The sequence below is a fragment of the Pan paniscus genome, chromosome 4, assembly GCF_029289425.2.
Source record: "Pan paniscus chromosome 4, NHGRI_mPanPan1-v2.0_pri, whole genome shotgun sequence".
Taxonomy (NCBI): Eukaryota; Metazoa; Chordata; class Mammalia; order Primates; family Hominidae; genus Pan; species Pan paniscus.
In genome coordinates this window covers 97,479,644-97,494,433 of record NC_073253.2, presented here as the reverse complement: position 1 = coordinate 97,494,433, position 14,790 = coordinate 97,479,644, and positions in this window count along the sequence as shown.

Sequence of the window (14,790 nt, the reverse complement as noted above, 5' to 3'; positions counted from 1 at the left end):
AGGTGTTTAGAGAGTCAAGCTTAACACCAGTTATACAGAAGTATACTCCACCCCTGCCAGCCAGTGCTTACATACAGTCAATAAAGCAGTAAAAGCATACAATAGAGAGTGTTCAAATTGTCACCACATGATGAAAGTGACTCACCAACTCTGAGATTTTTAAGCAGGACAGTGACAGCTGTGTTAGTGATTTAGAAAGTGATGAACTGACATAATGTTACAAAGCAATGCCTGATCACAAATGACTTGCACAGCCCTATGCCGAAACTGGTTTAGTTAGAGCGGTCTCCATAATGGAGCAGACATCTAGAAGCTTCTATTGTGCTTTGCATCCTAATATTATTTGCCATGGATGGTATTACTTCTTACTTCAGAGAGAAAAGACAGATTATTAAATAGGATCATTCTCAGCTTTCATTTACACCACTTTACCTCCCATTTACAAGTTAACATATATCTATTATTTCATCTCATCTCAGTGGCAAAGAGGCCCCTTCTTTTTCAGGGTCATCTACTAACCTAGTCCTTTCATTCTATTATGAATCTTCCTGATGATCTTCTTTGTGACCTTGCTCAGTTAGATTCTCTCTGCTCTCTAGAATATATTAATCTCTTCTCTCTTTCATCTTTTTCCATCTGAAGACTTCAAGTTCTCTCTTCTGTAGAATATTCTCCCCCTCCCCTCATGCTTACCAAATGCCCTATTCCAAGCCTAATCTGTCTTCTCATGTCTTTGCTCATAGCAGACATCTCTTTTGGGGTAAATCATAAGCATCATAAACTCAATTTGTCAGCAACTGAACTCAACATCTAACTTCCCTTCCCACCATTCTACCTTGCTTGCTTTCTTCTTTTTGAGTAATGACAGTACCTTACCTGTTGCCTTTGCATTCTAAACCCATCAGCAATCCCTATGTCAACAGTGAACTATAAACTAGCATCAAATATTGCATGTAGTGACTATAATTTCAAAGAAAGGATAATATATAAACATCATTTAAAATTTCTTCATTGAATAGATATTGGATTTTACTATGTAAAAGCAGAATAAATGGAATGCTGTATGTAGACATAGACTAAACATTTTCCTGTATTACCTATATATATATTCTCAAGAAATAATTAGAGAAAAATCAAGAGTGACAAAATATTTAATTTAATTTCTTGGTTTAATTTTATTTGCAAGCATTATTTCTCTCATGAATATATGACAATTTAATAATCTTCAGTATGAATCACTTTCTGATGTAAACTGGAAATGGAAATGCTTGCTCTTTTTGAATTCTTATTTTCCAGCTTTACAATACCTGGCTGATAGCCCAGAACCAGTCCCAGAAAAAGCTATAAAGTAAAACTTGTAGTTTTAAAAATTTTTATAATTTTGTCCAGCCTTGGGGTGTCAAAGCAAAAACTGCATCAGGCAAAGTTAAATAGACAAGGAAGACTTTATTCAAGGTTATTTGCAATAGAAGAGGAAGACCAGAACTCAACTCTGCTCAAACAAAAGCAGGTAGAGTGTTTAGGAGGTGGAGTAAGAGAAAGATCATAGGCCACCTGTGTTTGCCAGCTGGCTTTAATCCAAGAAAAAGTAAACTTTTTAATTTTTTTTTATATTCAAGACAGGAGGTAGTTTTACAACTTAGAGAGAGGAGCCCACTGAAGTTAGGCTCCTATTCTCTTGCAAAAACTGGGAAATAGGGGTACTACCTTCCTTGATGATTGAATTTTCACGGGATGGCCCCTAGCTATTTGAGAAAGACATTTCTGAATTGTAAAATCAGCAAGAGACCTTTGAAAGTATTTACATCTCGCAGGAGCAGGGAAAGAATGAATTACAAGTTTTTCAGAGTAAGTGCGCTAGGAAAAGAGATGTCAGGTGCCTAGAATCAGGAAAAAGCAAGTCTAAAGTTTAGTCAAACTGAGGGAAATGTGAAAGCTGTTAAGAGAGTAAGGGGGATGCAAATTCTTTCACTTGGTTTCAATTTGTCTAAAGTTTCTCTAAGCACGTGTTGTGTAGCTTATCCTGTGGTTTCTAGGTATTTGATTTTGGATTCTGGGACTCACTAACATAGAAGCCCTTCTGAAATTTCAGTCAGGCTTAGCCTATTATCTTTTCATTAAACAGCATATCTGTCAATGGATTTGTGGTTTTAATCAAATGAGTATAACAGACCAATTAGTTGCTAGAAACTGCAAAACTAAGCCACAGTGTCCTCAACAGACATTGATCCTATTTTTCTGCTTCGAATTCTGATATAAGAAGGGTACTCATAAAAGACTGCTGTGAACAGAGCAGGCTGAGATAACACAGGCTCAGACACACTAAAGCTAATTACCTACAGTAAATGGTTTGAATGTGGGCCAATAAGAGATTGGGGAGTAAGCATATTAAAACCACTATAATGGAAGACATGAAATGAGACAAAAGAAACGAGGGATGGAAATGTGATGCACGAAAGGAAACTCATACAGGAGATTAAGAAAATTACTTTGCTATTGTGTTTTATTCCAGTTAAAGTGAATGACCTTCTCTGGCAATGGTTCATGAATCTAGTATTTATAAAAGAACACAGAGTCATACAATAATTGATGGCATACAGGTTAACTTTTTTTTTTTTTTTTTGAGATGGAGTCTCGCTCTGTCGCTCATGCTGGAGTGCAGTGGCGCAATCTCGGCTCACTGCAAGCTCCGCCTCCTGGGTTCACGCCATTCTCCTGCCTCAGCCTCCCCAGCAGCTGGGACTACAGGCGCATGCTGCCACGCCCGGCTAATTTTTGTATTTTTAGTAGAGACGGGGTTTCACTGTGTTAGCCAGATGATCTCGATCTCCTGACCTTGTGATCCGCCCACCTCGGCCTCCCAAAGTGCTGGGATTACAGGCGTGAGCCACCGCGCCTGGCCAACTTCTTTTTTCTTTTCCTTGTTTCTTTCCTTATCTATTTCCCTTTATGGGTTGGATAATTAGCTACATTGCAGATACACAATGTGTATACATAAAATCACCAAGAATGGAAATGCAATGGGCTATACTTATCTAGCGGAAGATTGGACTTTTCCAATGTCATATCCTCCTCACCAGTCACAAAACTGCTGTACTTTTACATTAATAACTATTTGGTTTATGAAGGGATGTGTTTTGAGAGCATTTCCCCAATTTTCAGTGAATTAATAGGCCCAGGTGGTCTGGTGCTCTGTTGGACGGATGTTTCTATTTTGGTGGAAAGTTATTTTTTCATAAATTCACTCTCATGCACATATAAATGTGAATAATAAGCCTTGTTATTCCTATGACAATAGAGCAGCGGACCCCTGCTGGGGGTGGGGACGGTAAACAAAGCATAAATTAGGCGCCATCTTGGATTTGTGTTTTTTTCCTCCTAGGTAAAAAGATTGACTTCAAATTTTTCCCGTTCTAATGAATATAACCTTAACTCTCAGAGGATAGGAGAGAGCAAATATCTTTCTGCCATTAATGTGAAGAAAAGGGCCGGGCGCGGCGGCTCACGCCTGTAATCCCAGCACTTTGGGAGGCCGAGGTCAGGAGCTGAAGAGCAACCCCGCCAACATGGCGAAACCCTGTCTCTGCAAAAATACAAAAATTAGCCGGGCATGATAGCGGGTGCCTGTAAACCCAGCTACTCAGGAGGCTGAGGCAAGAGACTTGCTTGAACCCGGGAACGGAGGTTGCAGTGAGCCGAGATCATGCCACTGCATTCCAGCCTGGGTGAAAGAGGAGACTACGTCTCAAAGAAAAAAAAAATGAAGAAAAGGCGTACACACCGAGGTGAGTTTACTGTAACCCTATAAATTAGTACAGCAGTTTTGCATAGATTAGATACTAGTCCAGGGGTTACCACATTTTCTCTGTTCACAGCAAACTTAATGTTTCCGTAATTTTTTTTCCTGGAGTACCTAGACCCTAAGAAATGGCTAACATTTTTTTTTTATTAACTAAATAGGTCCAAAAATTAGTAAATATTTATTTCCTAAAATTAGATAGTTATACGAAAACAATACTCATAAAGTATATTAATTAATATATTTTTATTTCATTCTTAAATAATCACAATTACTAATGTGTGTACCTTCCGGAGACTGCACAACTTAAACCTCGAAACTGGATTGGATACCGACTTCCTCCTTTTATATCTCACATTGATTTTCACAAGTAATTTCTTTTTATCATAGCGATTGTTGAAGACCCAACTTTGCAAAGATACAACGTCACCTAAGGAATACAGTACAATTAAATGTTAAGACTCTGAATTCCTCAATCTAGCAGTTTGTACAAAGTTCAACAGATATGAAGTATTGCTTTGCTTTTCTAAAAATTTGTAAATATTCCACAGGGCTTTTGTGAGTTTGCTACTACACGATGGGGTGTGTAAAGGCAAATGCAAATTAAAAATAAAAAGTTTAATTCTCCCTGTTGAAAATAAGGTAAGAGACCTCTCTCCCCTCCCTTTGCTTAGAGCATTTATTTTAGAAAACCTGTAATTGTAACTTATTTCTGTATCTTTGAAATGTATGTAAATCTTTTCAAAAGCTAAAAGAGCCTTTTGCCCACTTAATGACCCAGGAATGTCTTTTTCTTCAAAACCTGGGAACCATCTCTTTGAAATGTAATCATCAAGGAAGATAAAGCCCCTATCTCCTAGGTTGTATAGAAGGGAAGGAACCTAAGGTAGTCAGGTCCTTGGTCTCAAACTACCTCCTGTTATAAAGATATGAGAAGTTTATTTTTCCTTTGGATAAAGCCAATTCAGTTACTAAGTAAATTTACAAATCTTAATTCTACGTATGACAGATGGTGCTGATAGGTCCTCTTACTGGGGAACTAGTTATTGTTTATTCAGAGAATATGCATGTGAGTTATATCTATTTGGCTGTATAACAGTGCGATAAACCTTTCTGCTCTTGCAATCTCTTTAGTGGATTATGCTATGATGCACATCACATTCTGGTTTTAATGCTTATTAGATAATAAAATTGCTTTATTTCTCTTTTACCTTTGTGAAGAAGTTTTCTGGACGGGGACGAGATTTTATTTTAATTACATTTTCCCAAGAAGCGCTTTTAGCTCATTATGGGAAAATGGTCCTGTTTCAGGAAAAACTGCCCGTGGTTCAAAAATAAGTAACATGCAAGTAAAAAAAATTGCCAGGCAAACACTACACAAGGGTTGACAGGAAAGACACATAATTGTAATATACTTATTTGGTGAAGAAATATGTGGTAATACAAACAATACATGAATAAATAGAGATTAGGCAAAAATTATATTATGGTGGGTAGATGAGTGGAGGGCAAGATAGATTGTAAGGCACCTGATATTTTCACTTACTATAATGGGAAGCAAAAGGATGATAGCTAGAATTGATGAACAAAGATCTGACAACAAATATATTATTTAGTAATAGAGAAGTAAATAAATAACATGAAATAGGCAATAAACATGAAAATGGTTGCCTATGGTAAGTAGGATGGTGATTGTGTATGGGAGAGGTGAAGAGTTAGGGATACGTGAAAACTTGTTTTTGTTACGCTTTCAGAACTATTTGACATTTCAAACTTTGAATTTTTTTGATAAAGACTAAAAGTTAAATAACCTCTTGATTCTTAGAGCAGAAGTGATTATTTTAAAGGGAAAAATGACTTACAAGGGTTTAGTGAATTTTTTAGTGCAATATCTAGAATGTTCCTTCAGTTGTGATTGCTGAAGCTTTGCGACACCTTTCGTAGGATATCCTCTTTCACTCTACTTCTCCTGTGTACATAAGATGAGGTTGCCCAAAAATGGATGGATCTCAAAGTGAAACATGGAGTTTGAAGACATTGTCCAAGTGCCAATTTGTGAGAACTGTGATTTGTCTGGAAATTTAGAATAGACAGAATACTAATATTCTGTCTACACTCTACATGATGCCAGAATAATCAGCTCCAAAGTGAAGAATTTAGGCAATCAAGGGAATGCAAAAAGTCTTTTGTCTCATTGCCAAGTTTTTTTTCAGTCTTTTATAGACATGCATTTAGTCATTTCTAGCATCTATGCAAAAGTTTTTGAAAGTAAATCTGCTTTGTAATTGATTAAATATTATAACTTCTAGCTTTTGTACATACACACAAAATCCTATGGGAGTAAACATTTTTAAACAAAGTAATAAAAATATGTGGAGACAGAATACTTTATGGTCAGAAGCACGACCTTAAATTTATTTGATAGAAAACTAAATATTGTCAGCTTGTGGCATGAAAATAATCAGGAATTGGTCAGAAAGGCAAGTTCTGTGATTTTTTAATGTGAGATAAATTTTGGCTCAATATGGGCTTTAAGAACTATGTGCTCCACATAGTGGAGCACATTAGGTTAACAGCACATTTGTTAACCTAATATCTGTGGATAAGTTACCATAAAACACTCTGAAGAAAGTAATCATCATTTTTCCATTACTGATAAGCGGGCTTAAGCTAAAAGACTGAAAAAATGAGAACTAATCTACTAAAATTATCACGGAGTTCATTTGATATCTGGATATTAGAAGTTTTAACATTAAACAAAAAAAGAAAACCAGTTCTTTATGCTGCTAAGATACTACAATGAGAGATAATAAGCCTGAAGAATCTCTCAAAAAGGACCTCATTGTCCTTTTCCTTTGTCTTCCTGCTAGCACATTTCTGGCATGCTTTTATTGCCTTATATTTTCTGTAGTCACAAAACTGCTAGGCACCTGGACCTGAAGTACGGTATCGATTAGGAGAGCAACATTTGCAATCCCAACAATAGCTAACTTTGCAGTGGCAGTGCCATTTTAAGTTCTTTCTGAATTAGGAAAAAATGGAAACAACTTTCTTATTAAACAAAGGCAAAAGTTGTTTGGACCAAATGACTATATTATGGGTATGTAATAATGAATACAATAGCTAGGATTATAAACTAGCTTTTCACAAAATATGCTGTCTTTAATTTTAAAAATTTCCTAATCATTGATTTGTGTATGTGTGTGTGTGTGCGTGTGTGTGTAATGAGAACATTTAAGGTCTACTCTCTTAGCAAATTTTAAGTGTACAATACAGTACTGTTAACAATATTCACAGTGCTATATGTAAGGTCTCCAGAACTTGCATAACTGAGACTTGCATAACTGAAAGTTCAGACCTATCATTCACATTTCCTCATTTTTCCCTTCCACTACCAGTCCCTGGAAATCACCATTCTACTTTCTATTTCTGTGAGTTTGGTTGTTTCAGAATCCAATATAAGTGAGATCATGCAATATTTGTCTTTTACTGTCTCGTTTATTTCACCTAGCACAATGGCTTCTGGATTCATCCATATTGTCACAAATGTCAGGATTTTTTCCTTTTAAAGACTGTATAAGGTTCCATTGTGTATATATACCACACTTTCTTTATCCATTCATTCATGGATGGACACTTAGGTTGATTGCATATCCTGGTTATTGCGAATAATGCTGCAATGAACACGGAGTGAAGATATCTCTTAAAGATGTTGATTTCATTTTCCTTGTATTTATACCCAGAAGTAGGATTCCTGGGTTATAAGGTAGTTGTACTTTTAAATTTTTTGTGGAACCTTTGTACTGTTTTTTTATAATGATTGTACCAATTTACATTTCCATCAACGGTGTACAAGGGTTCCCTTTTCTCCACATCATTGGAACACATCTTTTCTTTTTCTTTTGATAATAGTCACTTTAACAGGTGTGAGATGATATCTCACTTCCATTTGATGTGCATTTCCCTGATAATTGGTGATGATTACCCCCTTTTCAAAAATCTGTTGGCCATTGGTATGTCTTTGGAGAAATGTCTATTCCAGTTCTTTGCCCATTTTAAGATTAGATGTTTGTTTTCTTGCTACTGAGCTTTGTGAGATCCATTTACATATATATATATACACACACACGCACATACACACATACATATGTGTATATATGTATATTTTAATAAAAATGTATACATATATGTATATTTTAATAAAACATATGTATGTATTTTTGAGACAGAGTCTTGCTTTGTTACCTAGGCTGGAGTGCAGTGGTGCAATCTTGTCTCACTGCAACCCCGGCTTCCTGGGTTCAGGCAATTCTCGTGGCTCACCCTCCCGAGTAGCTGGGATTACAGGTGTGTACCAGCACACCCGGCTAATTTTTGTCTTTTTAGTAGAGTCAGGATTTCATCATGTTGGCCAGGCTGGTCTCGGACTTCTGGCCTCAAGTGATCCAACTGCCTAGGCCTCTTAAAGTGCTGGATTTACAAGTGTGAGCCATTGTGCACAGCCCTCTTTATATATTTTGGATATTAAACTCTTATTAGAGGTAAGGCTTGCAAATATTTTCTCCCATTCATAGGCTGCCTTTAGTTTTGTTAATTGTTTCCTTTGCTCTGCAGAAGCTTTTTAGTTTGATGCAATCCCATTTGTCCATTTTTGCATTAGATGTTCATACTTTTGGTGTTATATTTTAAAAATCATTGCCCAAACCAGTGTCGAGAAATTTTTCTCCCATAATTTCTTCTAACAGTTTTATGGCTTCCAGTCTTCCTTTTAAGCCTTTAATACATTTTGAATACATTTTTGTATATTGTCTGGGATAAAGGTCTAATTTCATTTTGCATATGGCTGTCTAATTTTCCAAACACTATTTATTGAAGAGACTATTCTTTTCCCCTTGTGTGTTCTTGGCATCCTTGTCAAAGATCAATTGACTGTAACTAAGTGGATTTATTTCTCAGCTTTCTGTTCTCTTCTGTTGGTCTATGTGTCTGTTTTTATGCCATCACCATAGTGTTTTGATTACTTTACTGTGGCTTTGTAACATATTTTGAAGTCAAAAAGTGTGATGCCTCCAGGTTTGGTTTCCTTACTCAGGACTGCTTTCATTATTCAAGTCTCTATAGATTTCCTGTGAATTTAATATATTTTTTTCTATTTCTGTAGAAAATGGCATTGCGATATTGATGGGGAGCGCATTGAATCTGTAGACCACTTTCGGTAGTGTGGAAATTTTGACAATACTAATTCTAATCCATGAACAATGGATGCCTTTCTATTCATCTGTGTCTTCTGTAATTTCCTTCAGTAATGAAATTTATAATTTTCATTGTACAAGTATTTAACCTCTTTTGTTAAGTTTATTCCTATTTTATTATTTGTGTTGCTATAATGAATTATTTTCTTAATTTCTGTAGTTTGTTATTATTGTATAGAAATGCTATTGATTGGCTGGGCATGGTGGCTCACACCTGTAATCTCAGCACTTTGGGAGGTCAAGGTGGGTGGATCACTTGAGCCCAGGAGTTCGAGACCAGGCTGGCTAACATGGTGAAACCCCATCTCTACCAAAATTACAAAAATTACTTGAGCATGTTGGCACACGCTTGTAATCCTAGCTACTTGGGGGGGCTGAGGCAGGCGAATTGCTAGAACCCAGGAGGCAGAGGTTGCAGTGAGCCATAATCGTGCCGCTGAACCACTGTACTCCAGCTTGGGTGACAGAGTGAGACTGTTTCAAAGAGAAAAAGAAAGAAATGCTACTGATTTTTGTATCCTGATTTTGTATCCTGGAACTTTACTGAATTTTCCTTAGTTCTAATAAAATTTCTGTTTAGTCTTTAAGGTTTTCTGCATATATTATTATGTCAACTGCAAACAAAGATAATTTTATTTCTTCTTTTCTGAGTTAATTTTATTTCTGAGTTATTTCTTCGTTAATTTCTGAGTTTATTTCTGAGTTAATTTTATTTCTTCTTTTCTGAGTTAGATAACTTTTGTTTCTTTTTTTTTCTGTATAATTGCTCTGCTTAGGACTTCCAGTACTATGCTGAGCAAAAGTGGTGAGAGTGGGCATACTTGTCTAGTATCGAATCTGAGACAGAAGCTTTCCGTTTTTCCCCATTGATTATACTAGCAGTACTTTTTATATGTGGCCTTTGTTGTGTTAAGGTAAGTTCTTTCTGTGTTTATTTTGTTAAGGGTTTTAATCATGAATGAGTATTGAACTTTTCAAATGCTTTTTCTTCATTTATTGAGGTGATTTTCCCCCATTTTGTTTTGTTAGTGTAATATATCACTTGATGGATTTGTGTGTGTTGAACCATACTTGTATCCCAGGAATAGATACCACTTGGTCATGGTTATGATCCTTTTAATGTGCCATTGAATTTGACTTGTTAGTATTTTATTGAGAACTTTTGCATCTATGTTTATCAGGGATATTGGCCTTTAGCTTTATTTACTTGTGTTGTCTTTTTCTAGTTTTGGTATAAAGATGATGCTAGCTTCACAAAAAAAGTTTTTTTAAAAATATTATTTTATTTTAAGTTCTGGGATACATGTGCAGGATGTGCAGGTTTGTTACATAGGTAAATGTATGCCATGGCGGTTTGCTGCACCTATCAACCCATCACCTAGCTATTAAGCCCCACATGCATTAGCTATTTATCCTGATGCTCTCCCTTCTCCCACCCTCCGGACAGGCCCCGGTATGTGTTGTTCCCTTCTCTGTGTTCGCGTGTTCTCATTGTTCAGCTCCTACTTATAAGTGAGAACATGCAGTGTTTGGTTTTCTTTTCCTGAGTTAGTTTGCTGAGAATTACAGCTTCCAGCTGTATCTGTGTCCATGTAAAGGGCATAATCCTTTTCCTTTTTATGGCTGCATAGTATTCCATGGTGTATATATACCACATTTTCTTTGTCCAATTTATCATTGATGGGCATTTGGGTTGATTCCATGTCTTTGCCATTGTGAATAGCGCTGCAATGAACATACACGTGCATGTATCTTCATAATAGGATGATGTATATTCCTTTGGGTATATACCCAGTAATGGGATTGCTGGCTCGAGTGGTATTTCTGGTTCTAGGTCCTTGAGGAATTGCCACACTGTCTTCCACAAAGGATGAACTAATTTACATTTCTACCAACAGTGTAAAAGTGTTCCTATTTCTCCACAATCTCACCAGCACCTGTTGTTTCTTGACTTTTTAATAATCGCCATTCTGACTGGTGTGAGATGGTATCTAACTGTGGTTTTGGTTTGCATTTCTCTAATGATCAATGATGTTGAGCTTTTTTTCATATATTTGCTGACCACATGAATGTCTTCTTTTGAGAAGTGTCTGTTCGTGTCCTTTGCCCACTTTTTGATGTTTTTTTTCTCGTATATTTAAGGTTTTTTGCAGATTCTGGATATTAGACCTTTGTCAGATGGATAGATTGCAAAAATGTTCTCAAATTCATAGGTTTTCTGTTCACTCTGATAATGGTTTCTTTTGCTGTGCAGAAGCTTTTTAGTTAGGTCCCATTTGTCAATTTTTGCTTTTGTTGCAGTTGCTTTTGGTGTTTTTATCATGAAATCTTTTCCTGTGCCTATATCCTAAATAGTATTGCCTAGATTTTCTTCTAGGGTTTGCATCGTTTTGGGTTTTACATTTAAGTCTTTAATCCATCTTGAGTTAATTTTTGTATAAAGTATAACGAAGGGGTCCAGTTTCAATTTTCTGCATATGGCTAGCCAGTTTTCCCAGCACGATTTATTAAATAGGGAATCCTTTCCCCATTGGTTGTTTTGGTCAGGTTTGTCAAAGATCAGATGGTTGTAGATGCATGGTCTTATTTCTGAGATCTTTATTCTGTTCTATTAGTCTATCATGCTGTTTTGGTTACTGTAGCCATGTAGTATAGTTTGAAGTTGGGTAGCATGATGTCTCCAGCTTTGTTCTTTTTGCTTAGGATTGTCATGGCTATTCAGGCTCTTTTTGGGTTCCATATTTTAAAGTAGTTATTTCTGATTCTGTGAAGAATATCAATGGTAGTTTGATGGGAATAGCATTGAATCTGTAAATTGCTTTGGGCAGTATGGCCATTTTCATGATATTGATTCCTCCTATCCACAAGCATGGAACCATATTTCCATTTGTTTGTATCCTGTCTTATTTCCTTGAGCAGTGGTTTGTAGTTCTCCTTGAAGAGGTCCTTCACATCCCTTGCTAGCTGTATTCCTAGGTATTTTATCCTCTTTGTAGCAATTGTGAACGGGAGTTCATTTGTGATTTGGCTCTCTGCTTTTCTATTGTTGGTGTATAGGAATGCTTTCGATTTTTACACATTGATTTTGTATCCTGAAACTTTGCTGAAGTTGCTTATCAGCTTAAGGAGATTTTGGGCTGAGATGATGTGATATTCTAAATATAGAATCATGTTGTATGCAAACAGAGACAATTTGACTTTCTCTCTTCCTATTTGAATACCCTTTATTTCTTTCTCTTGCCTGATTGCCCTGGCCAGAACTTCCAATACTATGTTGAATAGGAATGGTGAGAGAGGGCATCCTTGTCTTATGCCAGTTTTCAAAGGGAATGCTTCCAGCTTTTGCCCATGCAGTATGATATTGGCTGTGGGTTGGTCATAAATGGCTCTTATTATTTTGAGATATGCTCCATCAATACCTAGTTTATTGAGAATTTTTAACATGACGTGATGTTGAGTTTTATCAAAGGCCTTTTCTTCATTTAGTCAGATAATCATGTGGTTTTTGTCATTAGTTCTGCTTATGTGATGAATTACATTTATTGATTTGTATATGTTGAACCAGCTTTGTATCCCAGGGATGAAGCCACCTTGGTTGTAGTGGATAAGCTCATAAAGTAAGTTTTGAAGTGTTCCTTTTTTTATTTTCTGAAAGAATTTAAGAAGGGTTAGTACTAATTTTTCTTTGAATGTTTGATAGAATACAGCTGTGAAGCCATCTGGCCCTATGCTTTTCTTTTTTGGAAGATTTTTAATTACTAATTCAGTCTTCTTCTTTGTTATTGGTCTGTTCAAGCTTTATTTTTCTTCTGGATTCAGTTTTGGTAGGTTGTGTGTTTCTAGGAATTTACCTGTTTCTTCCAGCTTATCTAATTTGTTGGCATGTGTTTGTTAATAATGGTCTCTTATGATTCTTCATATTTCTCAGGCATCTGTTGTAATGTTGCCTCATTTATATCTGATTCTATGAATTTGAGTCCTCTTTCTTAGTTTAACTAAAGTTATGTCAATTTTATTTATCTTTTTAAAAAATATATTCAGTTTTATTGATTATTCTTTTTTTATTCTCTATTTGATTAATTTGTGCTCTAACATTTATTATTTCTTTCCCTCTGCTAACTTTGGGCTTAGTTTGTTCTTCTAGTGCCTTAAGGTAAACATTTAGGTTGTTTGTGGCCTTGTTTCCTTTTTATGCAGGCATTTATACAAAATTCTCTCTTTTTAGTTAATTTCAAGTGATTTAAAATAATGCTTTTAAGCTGGTGTTAAAACTAGGTTTGAATTTAGTTAATTCCGAGTGGCTAAAACCTTGTTTAACTAAAATGAAATCGAGTTAAAATCTAGTTGTAAGTTTTTGACATTTGTTCTATGGCTGTCCTGAGGATAATATTTCTGAAAGTGGAAAAATATTGAGCAGTACTAGAAAACTGAATCTCAGGAAACAGTGTCTATTTTAGTAAATATTAATCTGTATATTTCATCTTATTGCCATTCTTAAATCAGCAATAGGTGCAACTTAATATCCTAAAATTTAATATTCCATAAACTTTGGTACATCTCTGAATTATTATTGGTCCAAATGTAATTGTGGCTTTTGCTATTACTTTCAATGGCAAAAGCCACAACTACTTTGCCCCAACCTAATAATATTCAAAGAAAATCAACTTGGATAAAAATTCTGTGTTACAAAATTAGCATAATGCTATTAGTTCAATGCCACTAAAATCTGGCTCTCTTTCAATCTTTATGCTTATTTTTTAGGGGGTCTTTTTTCTTCTTGCCTCCTAGATGTCAATTTTTCTACTGTTACCAACCTCAGCCTTGTTCATGCTGTGTATTACCCACATCAGTTCTCAAGTTTCAGACATATGTTTCTGATTGTCCCAATAGCCTCACTTGCCCAGTGCTACCAAGACTAGATTTAGAGTCCAAACACTGCTGTTCTTTTTGACTTTACTTATTCCATTACTTGCCTCTCAGTCACACAGATTGAAACAATCTTAAATGTTTTTGACTCATTAGCATTGACAGAGCAGGAACATTGGCATGAATGTTGCTTCTATCTCATCCAATTGGACCAACTAAGAAATGCTGCTGAAAAACTTAAAGAAAGGGCTAAAATGCTAAAAGAATACCAAAACAACCAAATAGATTCTTGGTTTGGGAACAAAATCATATCATGGGTCATCCCATTCCTGGGCCATCTCCTAATAATATGCCTAGCACTAATGTTTTCACCCTGCCTAATTAACCTTTTTCAAAGATTTTTAACCGACAGGATCATGATCATTTCACAGACAGCTACCCAAAAACATCTACAGGCAGTGTTACTCCTACAGTCAATCTGAGACCAAAGAATTCTCCGTCCCCACCTCAGCAGGAAGTAGCCAGAAAGAACACACTGCCCCTTGTCCTTTTATAACTATAGGGTGTGGATTGACAGAGCAGGAGCATCACCATCTTGGGCAAACACCGTCATTTTAAGTTCCCCCTCAATTAAAAACCATCTAAATCCATTCCCAAAACAGCCTAATGGCTAATGTCAGCATGGCCAGAAACATTCCAACCCTGAGATAAACCTCCCTCTGACCAGAAACATGCCAATCCTGAGATAACCTCCCCTCTGACCAGAGACATTCCAACCCTACAATCAAACTCTCCTTCACACAGAAACATTCCGAGCCTGCAGTAAGTTCCCACCCTCTAAACCCTTAAATACCTTTAATCTGTAAGAGAGAA